Consider the following 15,703-nt stretch of genomic DNA (forward strand, 5'->3'; position numbering starts at 1 on the left):
GATGCCCATACATTTCTGTTCCACTGAGGTAGAATCTGAATCTGAATTAGTCTTTCCAAGGTGAAAGTGTTCTGATAATAGTGATTTTCAAAATGCATAATTAAATGGTTAAAGAAAAATGAAATGGTGGAGGGTTCCATTTAGGACGTTTAGGCAAAATAGTCCCCAGAGAAAGATTTTCAGAATTATTATATATACTATTTCACCATCATCAACACTACATGACTACATGCCATTTTCGTGACTGAAATGGTTGTGCCCGCACTGTAGACAATGTGACCTCTGGTTCCTGTCACCACCACTGTTAGGAAATCAGTGTCTGTAAGTTTCTCTACAATTAACTGTTTCACACCAACCCCACTCTGAACTTCTTTGTTTACATCTCAATGACCGAATTGTGCAGAATTCCTCTTCAAGCCCAGTGAGCCTGAGTGTAGGTGAGTGTGAAAGTGTGTGTGTATGTTACTACATATGTGCATATGTGGCCTTACTGCCTTAAAGCCTTACTACTCATCAAAGATGCATGAGAAATAATATTATCATCTTAAAAAAAAACTGACCATGTTTTGATACTTTTGCTTCTCAGTCAGTTGAGTTTGCCTTGCGCTTCACTCAGTTTCTCTGTCTCTACAGGAAGTAGAGAGGTGCAGTGAGGACGAGTGGAGAAAACAGGAAACCGCATGTTTAACATCACCAAAAGTCCAACAGACAGAGGCTAGGTTGCTGCTCCTTTTCTCCATATACATTTCTTCCCCATTACAACACATATTCAGGGTAAAATATGCCCCCTATTTTAATTCGTCAGAGATTTTACTATAAGATAAAGACAACATGACTACACATACAACGCAGCTTTTAAATGATTAATCAATGTGCTAAATTATAACGACTCATTCAAAGCTTATATCACCCTGTAATAAAAAGAACCCCCCTTCCCAAAAACTGGCAAAAACTGCAATCAAAAATGTATCAATCAATACCTTGCAATGATTCTTTAACATCGCAGTGAAGGAATTCTGGTCCGCTTTTCTCTGCTGAATTGTTTAATTTGGTGGGTTTCTTCTTCACTGGAGAGTTTTTTAAGCATAAACTGTCTAATTACAATCTTGCTGCAGCATCTCAACAGAATTTAAGTCAGAACTTTGCCACTACAAAACCTTAATTTTGTTCTTTTTTTATTTACTCAGAGGCTTAATTTTGTGCTTCGAATCATTGTCCTGCTGCCTAACCCAACTGCACTTGAGCTTTAGGTTATTTTTCAGGATTTTCTGATAGAGAGCAGAATTCCACCATGTTTAACTGTTCAAGGTAAAAACAATTTATATTGGTCTATTCATCATTGGATTTATGACACAATGTAAAAAACAACTGCCAGATGTCAAAAAGATTTGTGTGACAAACATTCATTCTAAATATAATTTATAATGAATACCAGTATTGCACTAATACAATATTTTTCAATCCCAGTCCTTATGCTTCCCCCCATCTAGAAAGTCTGATTTATCTCCTTCACTTATTAACACTTATTAACATATTCTGGACCAGGAGTGTTAGAATAGGAAAAATACGAACAAACAGCATGATGTACACAGCCCTGATAAACGCAAAGTGTTATCACCAATAAAATAGCCACAGTACTATGTCAGCTGATCTTGATCTGACAGCATGAACACACTCATCCTTCCAGAACTACATTATACGAGATACTGCTGGAAGCGATGATTGGATTGGATTGGTTCAATCTCAGAGCGTTCATCACCACCAGTTTTCCATTAAAAAGAATCTATACAATAGGAATACACCTGTACAGGAATTGTGGGTCCATGCTGATACCCAATGCGTTGTACCTGATGTACCTACAGACCTTTCAATAGCGATACATAAGAAGGGTACAAAGCCCCCAGCACAGGGCTGTGGAGCAGTGGAACTACAGTCTCTGGTGTGATGGAGCTCCATCCAATACCTTTGGGCATTTCTGATCCAGAATGGATCATTCAACATCAGTACCTGATCTCACTAATACTCTTGTGGCTGAATGCAATCAGCCACAAGCAATGTTCTAATATCTGGTGTGTAAACGTTTCTAAAATATTAGAGGCAATTAGCACACCAAAAGGGGTCTCCTTGATTTTAGAAGAAACATTGGATAAACATGTGTCTACAAACTTCTGAGCACACAGTGTATCTATAGAATAATGAATGCAGTAAAATTAATACACTTGTCTTGACATATCAGCAAATCACACGCCCAATCTAGCTATTCTTTAAATTAATAACTGCTTCTGATATTAGCATGCGTTTTCTACCCCTCAACCATGTCAGGAGTGTATTCTGGACACTTTTAACAGATAAATGCTTAATATAACTCTGGAATATTCTTCACAATATTTGGGCTTTTTAGTTTCTAATTAGTGTTGAGTAGAACCTCCCTTTGGAATACAGAATATGTATTGATGTATTAGTGATTATTATTAACTCTTATTAATCGAGCACTGTTTAGAATTGACATGAATGACAGTACTGTCAATTACACACTAATAAAATGTGACTAACAAATTTATGTGATAATTTAAGTGCAATGCTTTCCATTACAGGGTGGTAACAAAGTGCTTATTGTGCATTATTACATTATTATGACTGCAACAGATTATGCAGTTATCAGTGATTAACACATAAGAGTTCTCCAATTACCTAAATAATAAAGATAATCATGAAAAAAACGTAATGCATAGTGAATAAGTCATTTTGAAATGTCTAATTTGAGATTTAATTAAAATAAAGTCTCACCTGATTCGACTAATTCAAACTAAATGTGTTGAAATTCTGTCATTACCACATATTTTTGTACATGTTTATGCTGCATTATTTGTAAAGTATGATTAAACAGCTAATTAATACGCTGATTTAACACAGTGTGTAAAAAGCCTCTAAATCTCTGTGCATCCCCTGCAAAAAGCACCTTTCCTACCTTGGTCTAGGGCCATATGCAAACCAATACATACAGACATCAGCAGGCTATTTGCAGCTCGTGTACACACCCCCACATACACACACACACACACACTCATAAGCTCATGTGGTGCCAGAAACACACTTGTCCCTGTAGAGTGGATAGAAGCTGCTGTACACCCAGCCTGTGCCAACAATGAAGGGCACAAAGATCAGAGAGAGAGGGAGAGAGAGAGGAAAGGAGAGAGATGATCATGATGAGGATGATGCAAGCCTAGCACAGTCTATATATCTGTATCCAATATTTCCCAGATGGGAAACAATGTGAGGAATGGCATAAGCTCCATATTAAAATATTAACTAGCTAATGGGGAAATAGGTTCTCACAGCTCATGAAAAAAACAGGCCTAATCCCTAAACTTTCGGGTTGAGAGTGTGTGTATAGGGGCTGAAAATGTGTGTGTATGTGACTCCATATCTCCATATCTCACTCCTAATCCCTGCGGACTGATCCTGGATCAGCCTTGAGCCACAGCTCCTCCATTCAGATCAGATTTAGAGGAGAGTTTAAACTGCAAAATACTTTGCACCAGCATACACACACATACACACACACACACACACACACACATATCCACTCTACCTCATCCTCTATTACAGTGTCAAGCTCGGTTGGTCAGCTCGCCTCAGTGATTCAGCCATTGATCCACGCTCCTTTGCTGTCATAGGACACACACATCAAATAGCTGCCTCTCATTCCTCTAACAACTGAGTTAAAGCTGATGTGCAATCACCAGGCTGCTTTTCTGAACACATAGTCGCTTATTGTTGGAGTGAAGGTTAAGGTAACACTGGGGAAACACACACACACACACACACACACACACACACATGCACAATTAAACAATAATTTCTAAAATTTGGTTTTGCTATTGTTTAAAGTTTTTGACATGTCACATAAAGAATAGCGTCTCTATCAGGGCACCGTCGGGCTCAGCATGCTGCTGACTGCACTATGGGACTTTGGTGAAACGGGCAGAACTTTGAAATGCTGTGTAACCTGAAATGTGTAACCTGTGTCACATTTGTGTAACGTCCTGTAATACTACCCTACTGTGTCAGTCCACATGCTTTTTTAGCTCTCAGCTTGTCCAGAAATGCATGTAACTTGTCCTTCGGGGGGGGGGGGGTAAGGCAAAAATACACTTCCTGACTATAGGGGGAATTCTCACAAAATGCTGCTGTAAGAAAGGCAGACAGGCTTCACTTATTTAAAGCACTTCTGCAAAACACATTGTATCCAGACAATTTTACTAATGGCTGAATTCAGCTAATTTAAGGAGTGTCCCCATACACAGCTTCTATAACCTCAATAGAAAAGCCAGTGGCCATGAGCATGAGACACTGAATTTAATTTCAGTTCGATTTCCCAAGACTCAAAAGTAGAAACCGTCCTCCTCTGGTCTACACCAGACAGCACAACAGATAACAAGAAAGCAGTACAGTAACTGGTCAGATAGAGTGAGATAATGAAGGCCTGTGACTGATGTGAAAGCATAGCAGGAATTATGAAGACGTGCGTGAGTGCAGGACACATTCTCAGTATTACTGTCAGAGGGAATGACACTGGTGTAAAGTCCATGCAGACTAAACAGTCCCGTGCATAGCCAAGCATCAGCCAGAGGGCTATAAAGCCACCCCCCACCACTAGGCCGCTGAGCAGTGGAGCTGCATTCTCTGGACTAAATGAGCAGAACTGACCATTCAGCAACAGTACCTAATCTCACTGATGCTCTTGTGGCTGAAAGCAATCAAACCCTTACATCAATGTTCCAACATCTAGTGTAGTGTTCCCCAAGACTGTCCATGTTTTTGCTCTATCTGAGCTCACAATACACCTAAACCAACTTAAGAATACTGGTACAGGTGTGTTGGTAGCTGGAACAGAGCAAAAACATGACCCAACTGGGAGGCACTGAGGGCCGGTTTGAGAACCACTGGTCTTGTCTAAGGCCTTCCCAGATAAGTAGAGGCTGTTACTGCAGGAATGGAGAACCAACACCAGCCTATATATACTCTTAAGAACAGATGAAACTGTGAAGGAGCAGATGTCTACACACCTTTGGCTTTGATAGATAGCGTACAGTATATGAGACGTGTTGGAAATTAGTGGGTTTTCCCAAACCAGTCACGTCTAATCATTTCAGGGACCTAGAGAGCTATCGGCACCCCTGGTAAAGATCAGGTAAAATGGGTCAAAACAGTACCTTATTTATGTCTATGTTTATCAACCTGATCTCACAGTAACAATATGAGTGAAATCTAAATTAAATTATTAAATAATTAAATATGTTATAAACTAACAAACTTTTTCAAAATTTTTACCCTGTTTACACCTGGTTACTTCATGAGTCTTGAATATCAGGATTATATCTATAAGGATAACACAAAAATGCAAGCGTAAGCTCACCCAAGACCAGATACAAAGCCCATTACTCAAACCACTTCAGGAGGAGGCCTGAGACACATTTGAGCCACATGTTCACACAAGCAGTGTGAACACAGCCGTCTCTCCAAGACACATTGCACAAACAAAACCCCTTCCAGTCCGACCCAAACACCAGTAATAATTGTCATGTGGTGAGCGATTTGCATATTCCATCCCAAACAGCGATCAGTTTTAGTGTGACTACCAGGTGTACCAGGGCGCTGGAGTTGGCTGCCCACCGTTCTGGGTGTGTGTGTGCACTCACTGCCCCTAACACATGTGTGTGTGTGAGTGTGTGTTCACTACCAGATGGGTTAAATGCGGAGGACACATTTCGCTGTACAGTGTACAGTGACAAATACGTGCACCTTTACCTTTTTAAATACATGTGGCTAAAATCTTAACAGGATAAAATCCAGATACTAGTCACTAGACCAGGTGTAAAAGACCAGGTGTATTTATCAAGGGTACTATTAATTCTAGAGAGCAGGGCTGGGCAATATGGTGACATTTCTCATTATTGTGATAAATTACATTATATAATACTATATATATATATATATATATATATATATATATATATATATATATTATACTGCATTATATTAACAATACTGTGATTATTGTCATGTTAATTGATTTAGTGGAGAGCAGTGTTTGAACACTGAATAAAAATAATATGTACTCATATGTATATATGCAGATTTTTATAGTATTTTAAATATGCCAGCAGTCATTCTTTTTTGTTTGTTTGTTTGATACACCCAGTGCATTACTAATATCATGACCGTTGGATCGTTGTCTTTTGGTGAAATCTGGTGGAAATTCCTTATTTTGTTAATATCACAATATATATTGCAGCAAAATATCACAACGTCACTTTTTTCCAATATTGTGCAGCCCTAAATCTAATGTATCAGACATATTGTGATACTGCATTTATGCCGTATCACCCACCTCTACTGAAGAGCACTGAGCTCAAGTCATTTGCATTATGAGGCATTTATTTATTGTTGTAGTTGTAGTTTATTGCATTATTGTGCAAGCCCTAAGCAATAACACACACACACACACATATACAATACAGAGCCAACGCGACGCATGTGTAGCCACTGTGGCTCCAAAAGAGGCCAATCAATTCACTCACCACTCCAATAAATGATAACGAATTGCTGCACAGTGACCTAAAACTACTCTTCTCCTAAATTAGTAAACGCATACCGTCAACTCTCTCCCTGTGTCCCTGTAGGAGTGTTTAGTTTGTGTGTGTGTGTGTGTGTGTGTGTGTGTGTGTGTGGATCGAGGATCACTCATAAACTGATCTGAAACCACTTCAGAGTGGAGACGTACCCTCCCCAAAAAAAAAACAAAAAAACCTCCATCTAATTTCTCAGACAGCACCTCGCTCCAGGGAGTGTACAAATGCAACAATCTTTGCATCACACAGAGCAATATCGTTCCCTCTCCGGCAAACAGCCAATCAGCAAGGCACTAAAAGCTCCGAAGCATTTCTATTGGTCAGTCCAGACTCTCGGCATGGTAACTGAAAACGTAGGAGGGAGAAGAGCCAAACTAAAGCACCAGAGCAGAGAGACAGATGTTCAATCACGCATCGACAGAACCAGTACGCTGTCCACAGATCAGCTGCAGGACTCTCCTGCTATAAGAGTGAACAGAGCTCGGTAAAGGCCTAATGTCATTATGCAAAGAGTGCTACACTGATCTGCTGCTGATCCTCTACAATGACTTCTACTCTTTATGCTTTATGGCTCGGACTGCAGCAGAGCTCATCCTCACCCTTTATGGCAGCAGGTCCACATCGTAATACACAAATCAGGTGTTTGCTCTCTACTTTGCATGTTCTGCTCCGCTCCGCTCTGAGGCAGTATAGATAAGCAGCAGCAGGGTAGTATTGTGCATCTTACAGAAGCTCAAGCCTTTTTCAACCTCATCTACAGTCATGTGAAAAAAATGAGGACACCCATTAAGTCTTTTATCTTTTTATAAAATATTTAAACATGTGGAGATTTGATCTTCGCGTGAACAACACTGAGAGATGGAGGTAATGTACCTAAACACAAACAACTGCAGAAATGTCTTACATTCATAAAAATAAAAATAGAAATGCAATTTTCATTTTGAGGAAAAAGTTAGAACATGCCAACATTCATTAGTACAACAGCCTGCATGCTTTTGGGCTCAACTTGCTAGGATGATTGACCTCTCTAATGCTGATTTTTAGTGGAACTTTCCCAGACTCCTCTGCATCCACAACGTCTTTCTGAAGGCCTCAGGGAGCTCTTTGGATCTGGCCATGTTGATCTTCTCTATTCACTTTAACAATCAATGGCAAACTAAAGGCTGCGTCCCAATTTCATAATACACACTAATACTATAAGGTTATAATACTATACTACAGGTTAGTTCACACAATAGTAATGTAATAACCTGTTTCTATTAACAGGAAATGATGATGAAAGTGTTGCTATGCCAACATACGTCACTGCTAGTTCTCCAGCTGCCATTGCTGCTGCACTTGCATCATTACCCACCATTTTTTCTAATAATTGTTTGATATGTTAGCAGCTCCTCCCTTTCAATTTTTTCATTGCATTGTGGGATAACAGTGTTCACTGTAACCACACTTAAAAACTGACTGCTTGGGCCTAGTTCACATTGTGGATAATTGAGTATGCCTAACCTGGATACTTTTATCTGTACTAAACACGTCATCCTCAAAAACTATAAAGCTAGTATTAGTAATTAGTATGCAATTGGGACACACCCTAAATACCTGAGGTTTAAACAAGACAGGCTGATCCAGAATCCTCTCTAACCATGTTCTAAACATCTGCAGCTGATGTGCTGCACCTGATTCTAATTTTAGGCATTGTAAGTAGTAGTAAATGTGTGGGTCCTCACAATACAAGTGATATTAATTGTATTTTATAAATATTTTTTTTAGTTGTATGTGTTTAATAATATTACCTTCATCTTCCAGAACTGATCACATGAACATCACATGTCCATATCTTCAAATATTTCATAAATTTGTGACCCTAAATCTGCCCCACCTATATATGTAGCCAAGGGCTAAGGTAATAATTTCCTTGCACTTAATAATATCATAATAATACAGAAACCCATCACAGAAACCCATTCATCTTCATAAACCCATTTATAGGTGTTAAAGAGGACAGCGGGCTTCAACTGACAGTGAGCTTTGAGTAAGTGAGTCAGACAGACAATAGTTTGGAAAACGCTGGAGTATTCCTTCCAGGCTTTCAAAGACTTTGTTTGAGGAAAGGCTTTACGAAGGTCCACAGTGCATGAATGAGTTGCACAGCTTGATTATGCCCCGTATGGGGTGTGTGTGTGTGTGTGTGTGTCTTTGTACTGGAGTGATGGGAGCACGTGTCAGTGTGATTTTTCCATTACAGGCCTTTGAACACAGAGATGAGGCTGAGTGCTCACACTGAGCTTACGGCAGCAGATCAGCAGCCACATTGATCCAGAGAGTGAGAGAGAGAGAGAGAGAGAGAGAGAGAGAAAGAAAAATCAGGCTTTATTTTGTTTCTGTTGGAGGAACTGTCTCTATTGTCCAGGGAAGAAGGCTTACAACTAGGTTTTGGAGGAGCATAGCTGTGCGGATTTGATTGCATTCAGTGACATAAGCATTAGTGAGGTCAGGATGTTAGATGATAACCACTTCACCTCATCCTCAACTAACCAACTCATCCCAAATGTACTGGATGGAGCACCATCCATCATTCCAGAGAACACTGTCCTTCCACGGCTCCACAGCTCAGTTCTGGGGGTGCTTTTATACACCTCTAGCCCACGCCTGGCATTAGGCATGATGTCAACAAGCTCATGCTTATCTGCTCTAGAAAGTCCTATTCTATTAGCAATACTTCTTTACAGGGACTAGATAAGCATTTGCACATCTGTGTCACATCAGCAATGGGTGCAACTTAAAGTAGCTGAAAGCATTTATTAGAAGGGGTGTCCACAAACATCTGGACATATTTTTTGCTCTGCATAAAAGCGTCTGCTTTTATATATATAAATGTACAACTTACAATGTCTAGTCCCTGTGGCTGTATAACTAAATCTGTACGATTTGGTTCTTTAAAATGTTTAAGAACAACCCTCCCCCCCCCCCACCCACACACACACATATATAGTCGTAATGTGACCCTGTGAGTGTGTGAAAGGTCACTTGAAAATTCATAAACACATTACAGCGTGGTGTGTGACTGTATGTCAGTGTGCGTGTGAGCATGTGTGTGTATGTGTATGTGTGTGTGTGTCTCTCTGTTCCTTCTTGTAGGGTCAGTAGTGTACTCACCACAATATCACATGCTCCTGACAGACGCAGGTCTGCTCGGAGACGCACACTTGCTCCACTTTAACCGTTTTAGAGAAAGCGGGCGGATGTTCGAAAACTCAGCGTGTGCCCACGGCTCAGAGAGCCTCAAGAGAGTCAAACTGAAACTGTGAGTGCCGTGTCAGTAAAGACAGAGCACCATGATTAAAGCTGAGTGAGTTGTCTTATGATTCTGAAACAATGTTGACCACATCCTTGTTTCCCCATAATGACCCACACTACTATCCTGACGCTCAGGGCTGAGAGGCCTGGCTCTGTCCTGATCAGTGCTGGATACTTCCATTAAAATCATGGTATCTGAATATGACTGCATTGCAGAGAGAATTTCCATACATACTTTCTCCATTTGCTGATGTTCCTCCTTATTTTACCATCTTAAGGCAACATTGTGAAGCATTTAGCCTCATCATCCAAATCATTGCGATACTCTACTGACTGTAATAGGGAGAATAGCATCTCTGTCACTGCTACTGCCACGGCTTGGCACACGAAAACTCTCACGAAAACTGCGTAATGCAATCCGAGTTATATTTGTGTAAAATCCTGTAATAGGACTCTACTAACTCAATCCACAGGCTTCTTTCCGTCTCAGTGATGGTTCTGTATCTCTCAAAAATCCTTTAGGGGTGGCTCAAAGCACGACTTCCACTTCTGAACTGTAGGGGGAGCCTAGGAGCATAAAACACCAAGGGGGATTCTTCTCAATACAAAGCACGCCAAGTGCGGACAGGTGTACTTGGTAGTACTGACTTGCCAACTTCGACTCAGTCCCCTGGTGTGTTTCATGTGAGAACTGAAGGATGCCGTACTTTAATCATGCAATTGAAACAGCAGTGTGGTGCGCATCCCATTTTGGGGGGTATTTGGCTGTGCCAAGTCCACACAAGCCACGTCCTGATGCATCCGTACACATCTGTACTTGGCTGTATATGAACTTTTGAATGGAGCAGTGCTTGGCCTGCAGCTGATGACGTTTCACAAGTCCACAGAAACACAAGTACAGACAAGAACGCAGACTCAGAGAATCGGCCCAATTCTCACATAATGCTGCTTTAAAATAAAGGTGCTGCAAATGGTTCTTTGAGCGATGCCATAAAAGAACCAATTTTGTGTCCTTAAAGAACCATGTGCCTTATTTACCAACCGTTCTTAAGCATAAATTTCTTCTTTTCCCAAAGATTCAGACGTTCGGCAATGTTAGGGGGACTTATGAGGACAATGGGATCCATCGTCATTAAGAGCAGAGCTGCGAACTAATCTTCAGTTTATGTGACAAATCTGTAGACGTAGAAGTAGACGTTTTGTTAGGACGTTTTAGAAAGACTTAGGCAAATGAAGAACCATCAAACTAAGAATCTTTAACCATTTAACCATTTGTAGCCCCTTTGTAAAGAGCTTACTCAAGTTAGAGGAAAGACAACACAGTGATGGTAGGTAAAACAAGGGGAAAGAAGGTAGGGAAAGACATGCCCGACATGCAAATAGATGGAACCAGAAGCCATTGGCAGATACGTGTGTTTGAACTGACCAAACAACCTGGCAAGTCATGATACTTTACTGAAACTACTCAACAACACAGAACTGATTAAAAGAACTGATTAAAACCTACAAAGCAGAAGGTTTTAAAGATGACCAATACAATCTTGTCTTCTAGTATTAAATCATCAGACAGACTGAAATACTGTGCTAGCTTAGATACAACAGACAATCTATGTGGATACTCGGACAACAACTACTATTATTATTATTAATACTATTATTGTATTTATTTATTTGATCATTTTACAGACATTATTTTTTATTGACTGACTTTGGTTGATTTAACCCAACATTTTTAAGGTAACAATTTTATCTTAAAGTATGAAAAACAAATGACTGTAACAAGAAGAATGCTACTGCGCTACATAACTCTGGTGGAGCTGCAGTGTAACACAGTGTAACCCTGCATATTGAGTTATGTTTGTGTAAAATCCTGTAACATTACTATTAATATAACAGTTAGTTCTGGCCACGCAGGCTGATTGGTTGAGAAGTGCTCCAACACTGTATCACTCCATTGATCACCATTGCTATAAATCATATACATAACCCGGAAGTAACGTAAACACCCAGAGCTAAAGAAAACATGAATGAAGAGGTTAATTAGCTGGTCTGTGTTAGGAGCTGGAGAAGGAACAGCAGGCTGTTCAGTGAGAGAGTGGAGGTCGTTACTGTGACGGAGAAACAAGCTGCTTATTAAGGAACTAGCTATAATTCGGCGGAAGGAAGCACTAACGTTCAAACATATCAAATGCTGCGTTCAATTTATTTATTGTTAATTTATTTATTTTCCAAAGCAACACTCGAGGTACAGCTGTAATTTCAATAACACACTCCCTCTCTTACTCTATTGCTTAATCTACCGCCTCAGTCCACATGCTTCTTTCACTTCGGGCTGTCAGCAAATGCACGTGTACAGCTGTCCATGAGGGGGCAGCTGAAGCTCGAATGATATTGATAGATATTATTTAATTATAGGTGTTGGTAAATATACTATATTGCGATAGTGAAAGACATTGTTCACGATACACAATATTAATCATGATACATGTAATCACAGACTAACAACATCAGTAGCAACAGATTCTTATAAACTACTACTCAGATCCTCTCCTGTACTGAATACAGTGATTTTTATTCAACATCTGCTGCTCTTCATCTAAATAAACCAGTCTAATTACACTGTTCATAATGAAACCTGCAGCTGATCAGTAATTATTAGGCACTGACAATATCCTCTATGTGCTTAGAGAAGCATGCTGTGTATCACAGCAAAAAAAAAATAATCACAATACGATGAAATATCGTCATATTGCCCAGCTCAAGGTGTTACCTGCTACACCACACCATCCATTGGCATGTTCTTTCACACGTTCTTCAGTATAACTGCTTAGATTCCCAACAGGCAGCCAATCAGAAGCCAGACCACTACGCTGTTCTCTTCTGCCACTACATTTTTGTGTGCTGATCTTTAGAGGAAATCCGGCTGTTACTTTTTAACACTTATTTTGGAAGTAATTAAGACAAAAACAGTGTCGCCCTTGTTTCACGGCCTTTCAAAATGTAGCACGAGTGTTTTACTGGTGTACGTGTTGCCTCACAACTTCAGAAATAAGTAAATACTGTGACATATTTCACATGTTATAGTGTTTCTCCTGCCATCTCGCCCTGTTCCTGCTCCTGGCTGACAGAGGGCATTTCATTCGCAGACTTATGCAGAGATTATGCAATATTACAGACTCCACTGCTCTTACATAAACCTGCACTTGCCTCCGGTACTTTACCACCCAGGCCCTAAATGTGACCTAGAGCTGTGCTCGTCTACGCTAGATTACCCCCTTCATGTGGGCTGCCCTGCCCACTTGCCCCTCTGTCCCGTCTTCCTCTCGCTCTGTCCAGCTCACGCAATCACCATGCGGACACACACTCTCACACACAAACACAAACACTGTCCCTCAGCGCTCAATGGCCCAATTGTGCACTATTTTTTTTTTGTCTGAGAGATACAAGTAAATTCAAGCTGACACGCCGGCCACACTAGCCCCTCGTGCGCTTGTGGGTTGTTAATCTACAGAGATAGAAGTGTCAGAAAGTGTCACAGAGAGGTTTTAATATTAAATAAATGTTGTTAGTAATACATGCGTTTAGCAAGTGAACTGATCAATAATCCATGGTATGACATACGGCCTCTGAACCAGCAGGGTCTCTAAGGTCATCTAGTCCATGTTTTGTGCACGTTACCCATCGCACACAGGAACGGACAGCTGAGTGTAGCGTATATCACACGCTGGATGATTCAGCCTGATTTCTGAAATCTATAAACATCCGATAAACAGTATAATAAACAGGTTTAAGGTGATTTTATGAGAAGCTGATAAGCTGCACCAGTTTCTGTAAGACGTTTTATAAGCAAGGAGTAGCAGCCCTTCTTGATGGGCTCATAAACTTTACTAATGCAAATGAGGTATGATCTAATAATGTGATATAGTTGGGAATATAATGAAAATATGCATATTGCATTTTTATCAGTATCGCCCAGATCTATGTTAAAGCAGGCCTTAGAGAAAAGGCAGATAAGACTTTGCAAACATTTCCCAGCACCCCTGAGAACACAGAGTCTGCAGGAGGCAAGTAAGTAGGCTAAAAACAAAGCAGCCTGTGGAGACTGGCACAGAAAATACTGTAAACTGCTGCTGAACCCCAGTGAGACCCCTTCAGGAGCTAAAGCTCACTTTTCTTTCAAACTGTCCACTGGCTTCATTTTCTTTACACCTTGTTCTGTATGTATATATATATATATATATATATATATATACGTACCACATGTAATAAGTAAAAGTCTTTCAATTAGTGAGTAAATAACTGCAAGAAACTCACACACCCTCTCCTGTGTTTTACTCTCATTAATGTAAATACACATTTTACACACTCTATATCATGGTTTATGGTATATGCATGTAATTTGGTATATTATGCATGCTACTATATGTAAAAATGAAGGCGCAGGAGTCTGTAAATCTGTAAAAGAGCTAATCTAAATAACCAAGTTTGTGTGTTAACTCACCCGTTGCTTCAGGCGCCTGTTTATTCCAAATGCCATAAAATCAGCACAGCGTTTTATGCCTCCTCCAACTCACCGATGCAGCAGCGGCGCGCTCTGCCACTCTGCCCCGAGCGAGAACCTGTTAGTCCCCTGTCACGTGACAAGGGGGGAGGGGGGGGAGACGCTCACTAACTGGCTGTGTTCCCATCGGCGCACACACGTTCTCTGGGACAAAGAAGTAGCGCACTAGCAAGGACACTTACTGCCTCTAAGTGGTTTTAGTTTGGCCAAAAACTAACTGTATACACTGTAGGCTGTGTATACACACACACTATATGTCCAGATGTTTGTGGACACCCCTACCAGTTGCACCCATTGCTGACACCCTGTAGAGAAGCACTGCCAATAGAATAGGACTATCTGGAGTAGACAAACATCAACCTACTGGCACCATCTCTGCCTAATGCCAGGCGTGGGCTAGAGGGGGCTGCAAAGCCCCCAAGCATTGAGCTGTGAAGCAGGGGGACTGTGTTCTCTGGAATGATGATGGTGGTGGTGTGCCATTCAATATTTTTGGGGATGAGGTGGGGTGGTGATGATCCAACATCCTGACCTCACTGATGCTCTGGTGGCAGAATGCAATCAAATCCTCACTGCAATGCTGTAACATCTTGTAGAAAGCCTTTTTTTGGAGAGTAGAGACAGTTTCTCCAACAAGAGCAACAATGAATGAGCAGGTGTCCCACTTGTAATTGCGACAGGTTGCCACTTGTGTGCACTCACTGTATACATACGGTCATTCTGATGGACTTGAAGGCGGCCATATCCCCTTGCATCTGTTGCGTGTGTTGAGCCTAACATGAACGCAGGCAATTTTTGACAGACTGGTGATTTTAAAGGTGTTTTAGGAACGAAAGCCTGTCTATCGGGGTTGTTAGATTTACTTAAGCAGGATTCACCAGGGAGGCCCATAACATAACACATAACTTTCAGGACAGGACAGGTTTAGACCTTGGGTTTAAGTTACCTGACTTACTTTCTGAGACAGGGGCGTGTCAATACAGCATGCAAAATATGCAAAAAAACTTAACAAAAATGAAATATGAATTATATGTATTTTGGTCGTATTTTAGTAATTTGGTAGCAACGCATGAACACTCTAAAAATACTGTAAAGTCTAAAATTAAATTACATACTATTGATTATATGTATAAATTATGTTTTATATAATAATTTTATATTGTTTTATAAATTATTATATGGATAATTTAATAATAACTACATGATTTAATTA

General features: G+C 40.3%; 1 protein-coding gene across 4 annotated transcripts in view; it reads right to left on the reverse strand.

The window, feature by feature from the left end:
• arhgap9 (Rho GTPase activating protein 9) overlaps window positions 1-14,520 on the reverse strand; it is a 53,802-nt gene extending 39,282 nt beyond the window's left edge. For all 4 annotated transcript variants that reach the window (XM_072684756.1, XM_072684755.1, XM_072684754.1 and 1 more), the window contains exon 1: window positions 14,431-14,520. The gene's annotated coding sequence lies outside the window, so the exon portion shown is untranslated. The remainder of the gene's footprint in view (window positions 1-14,430) is intronic.
• Window positions 14,521-15,703: the final 1,183 nt, after the last annotated feature.

The sequence above is a fragment of the Salminus brasiliensis genome, chromosome 7 (genome assembly GCF_030463535.1).
Source record: "Salminus brasiliensis chromosome 7, fSalBra1.hap2, whole genome shotgun sequence".
Taxonomy (NCBI): Eukaryota; Metazoa; Chordata; class Actinopteri; order Characiformes; family Bryconidae; genus Salminus; species Salminus brasiliensis.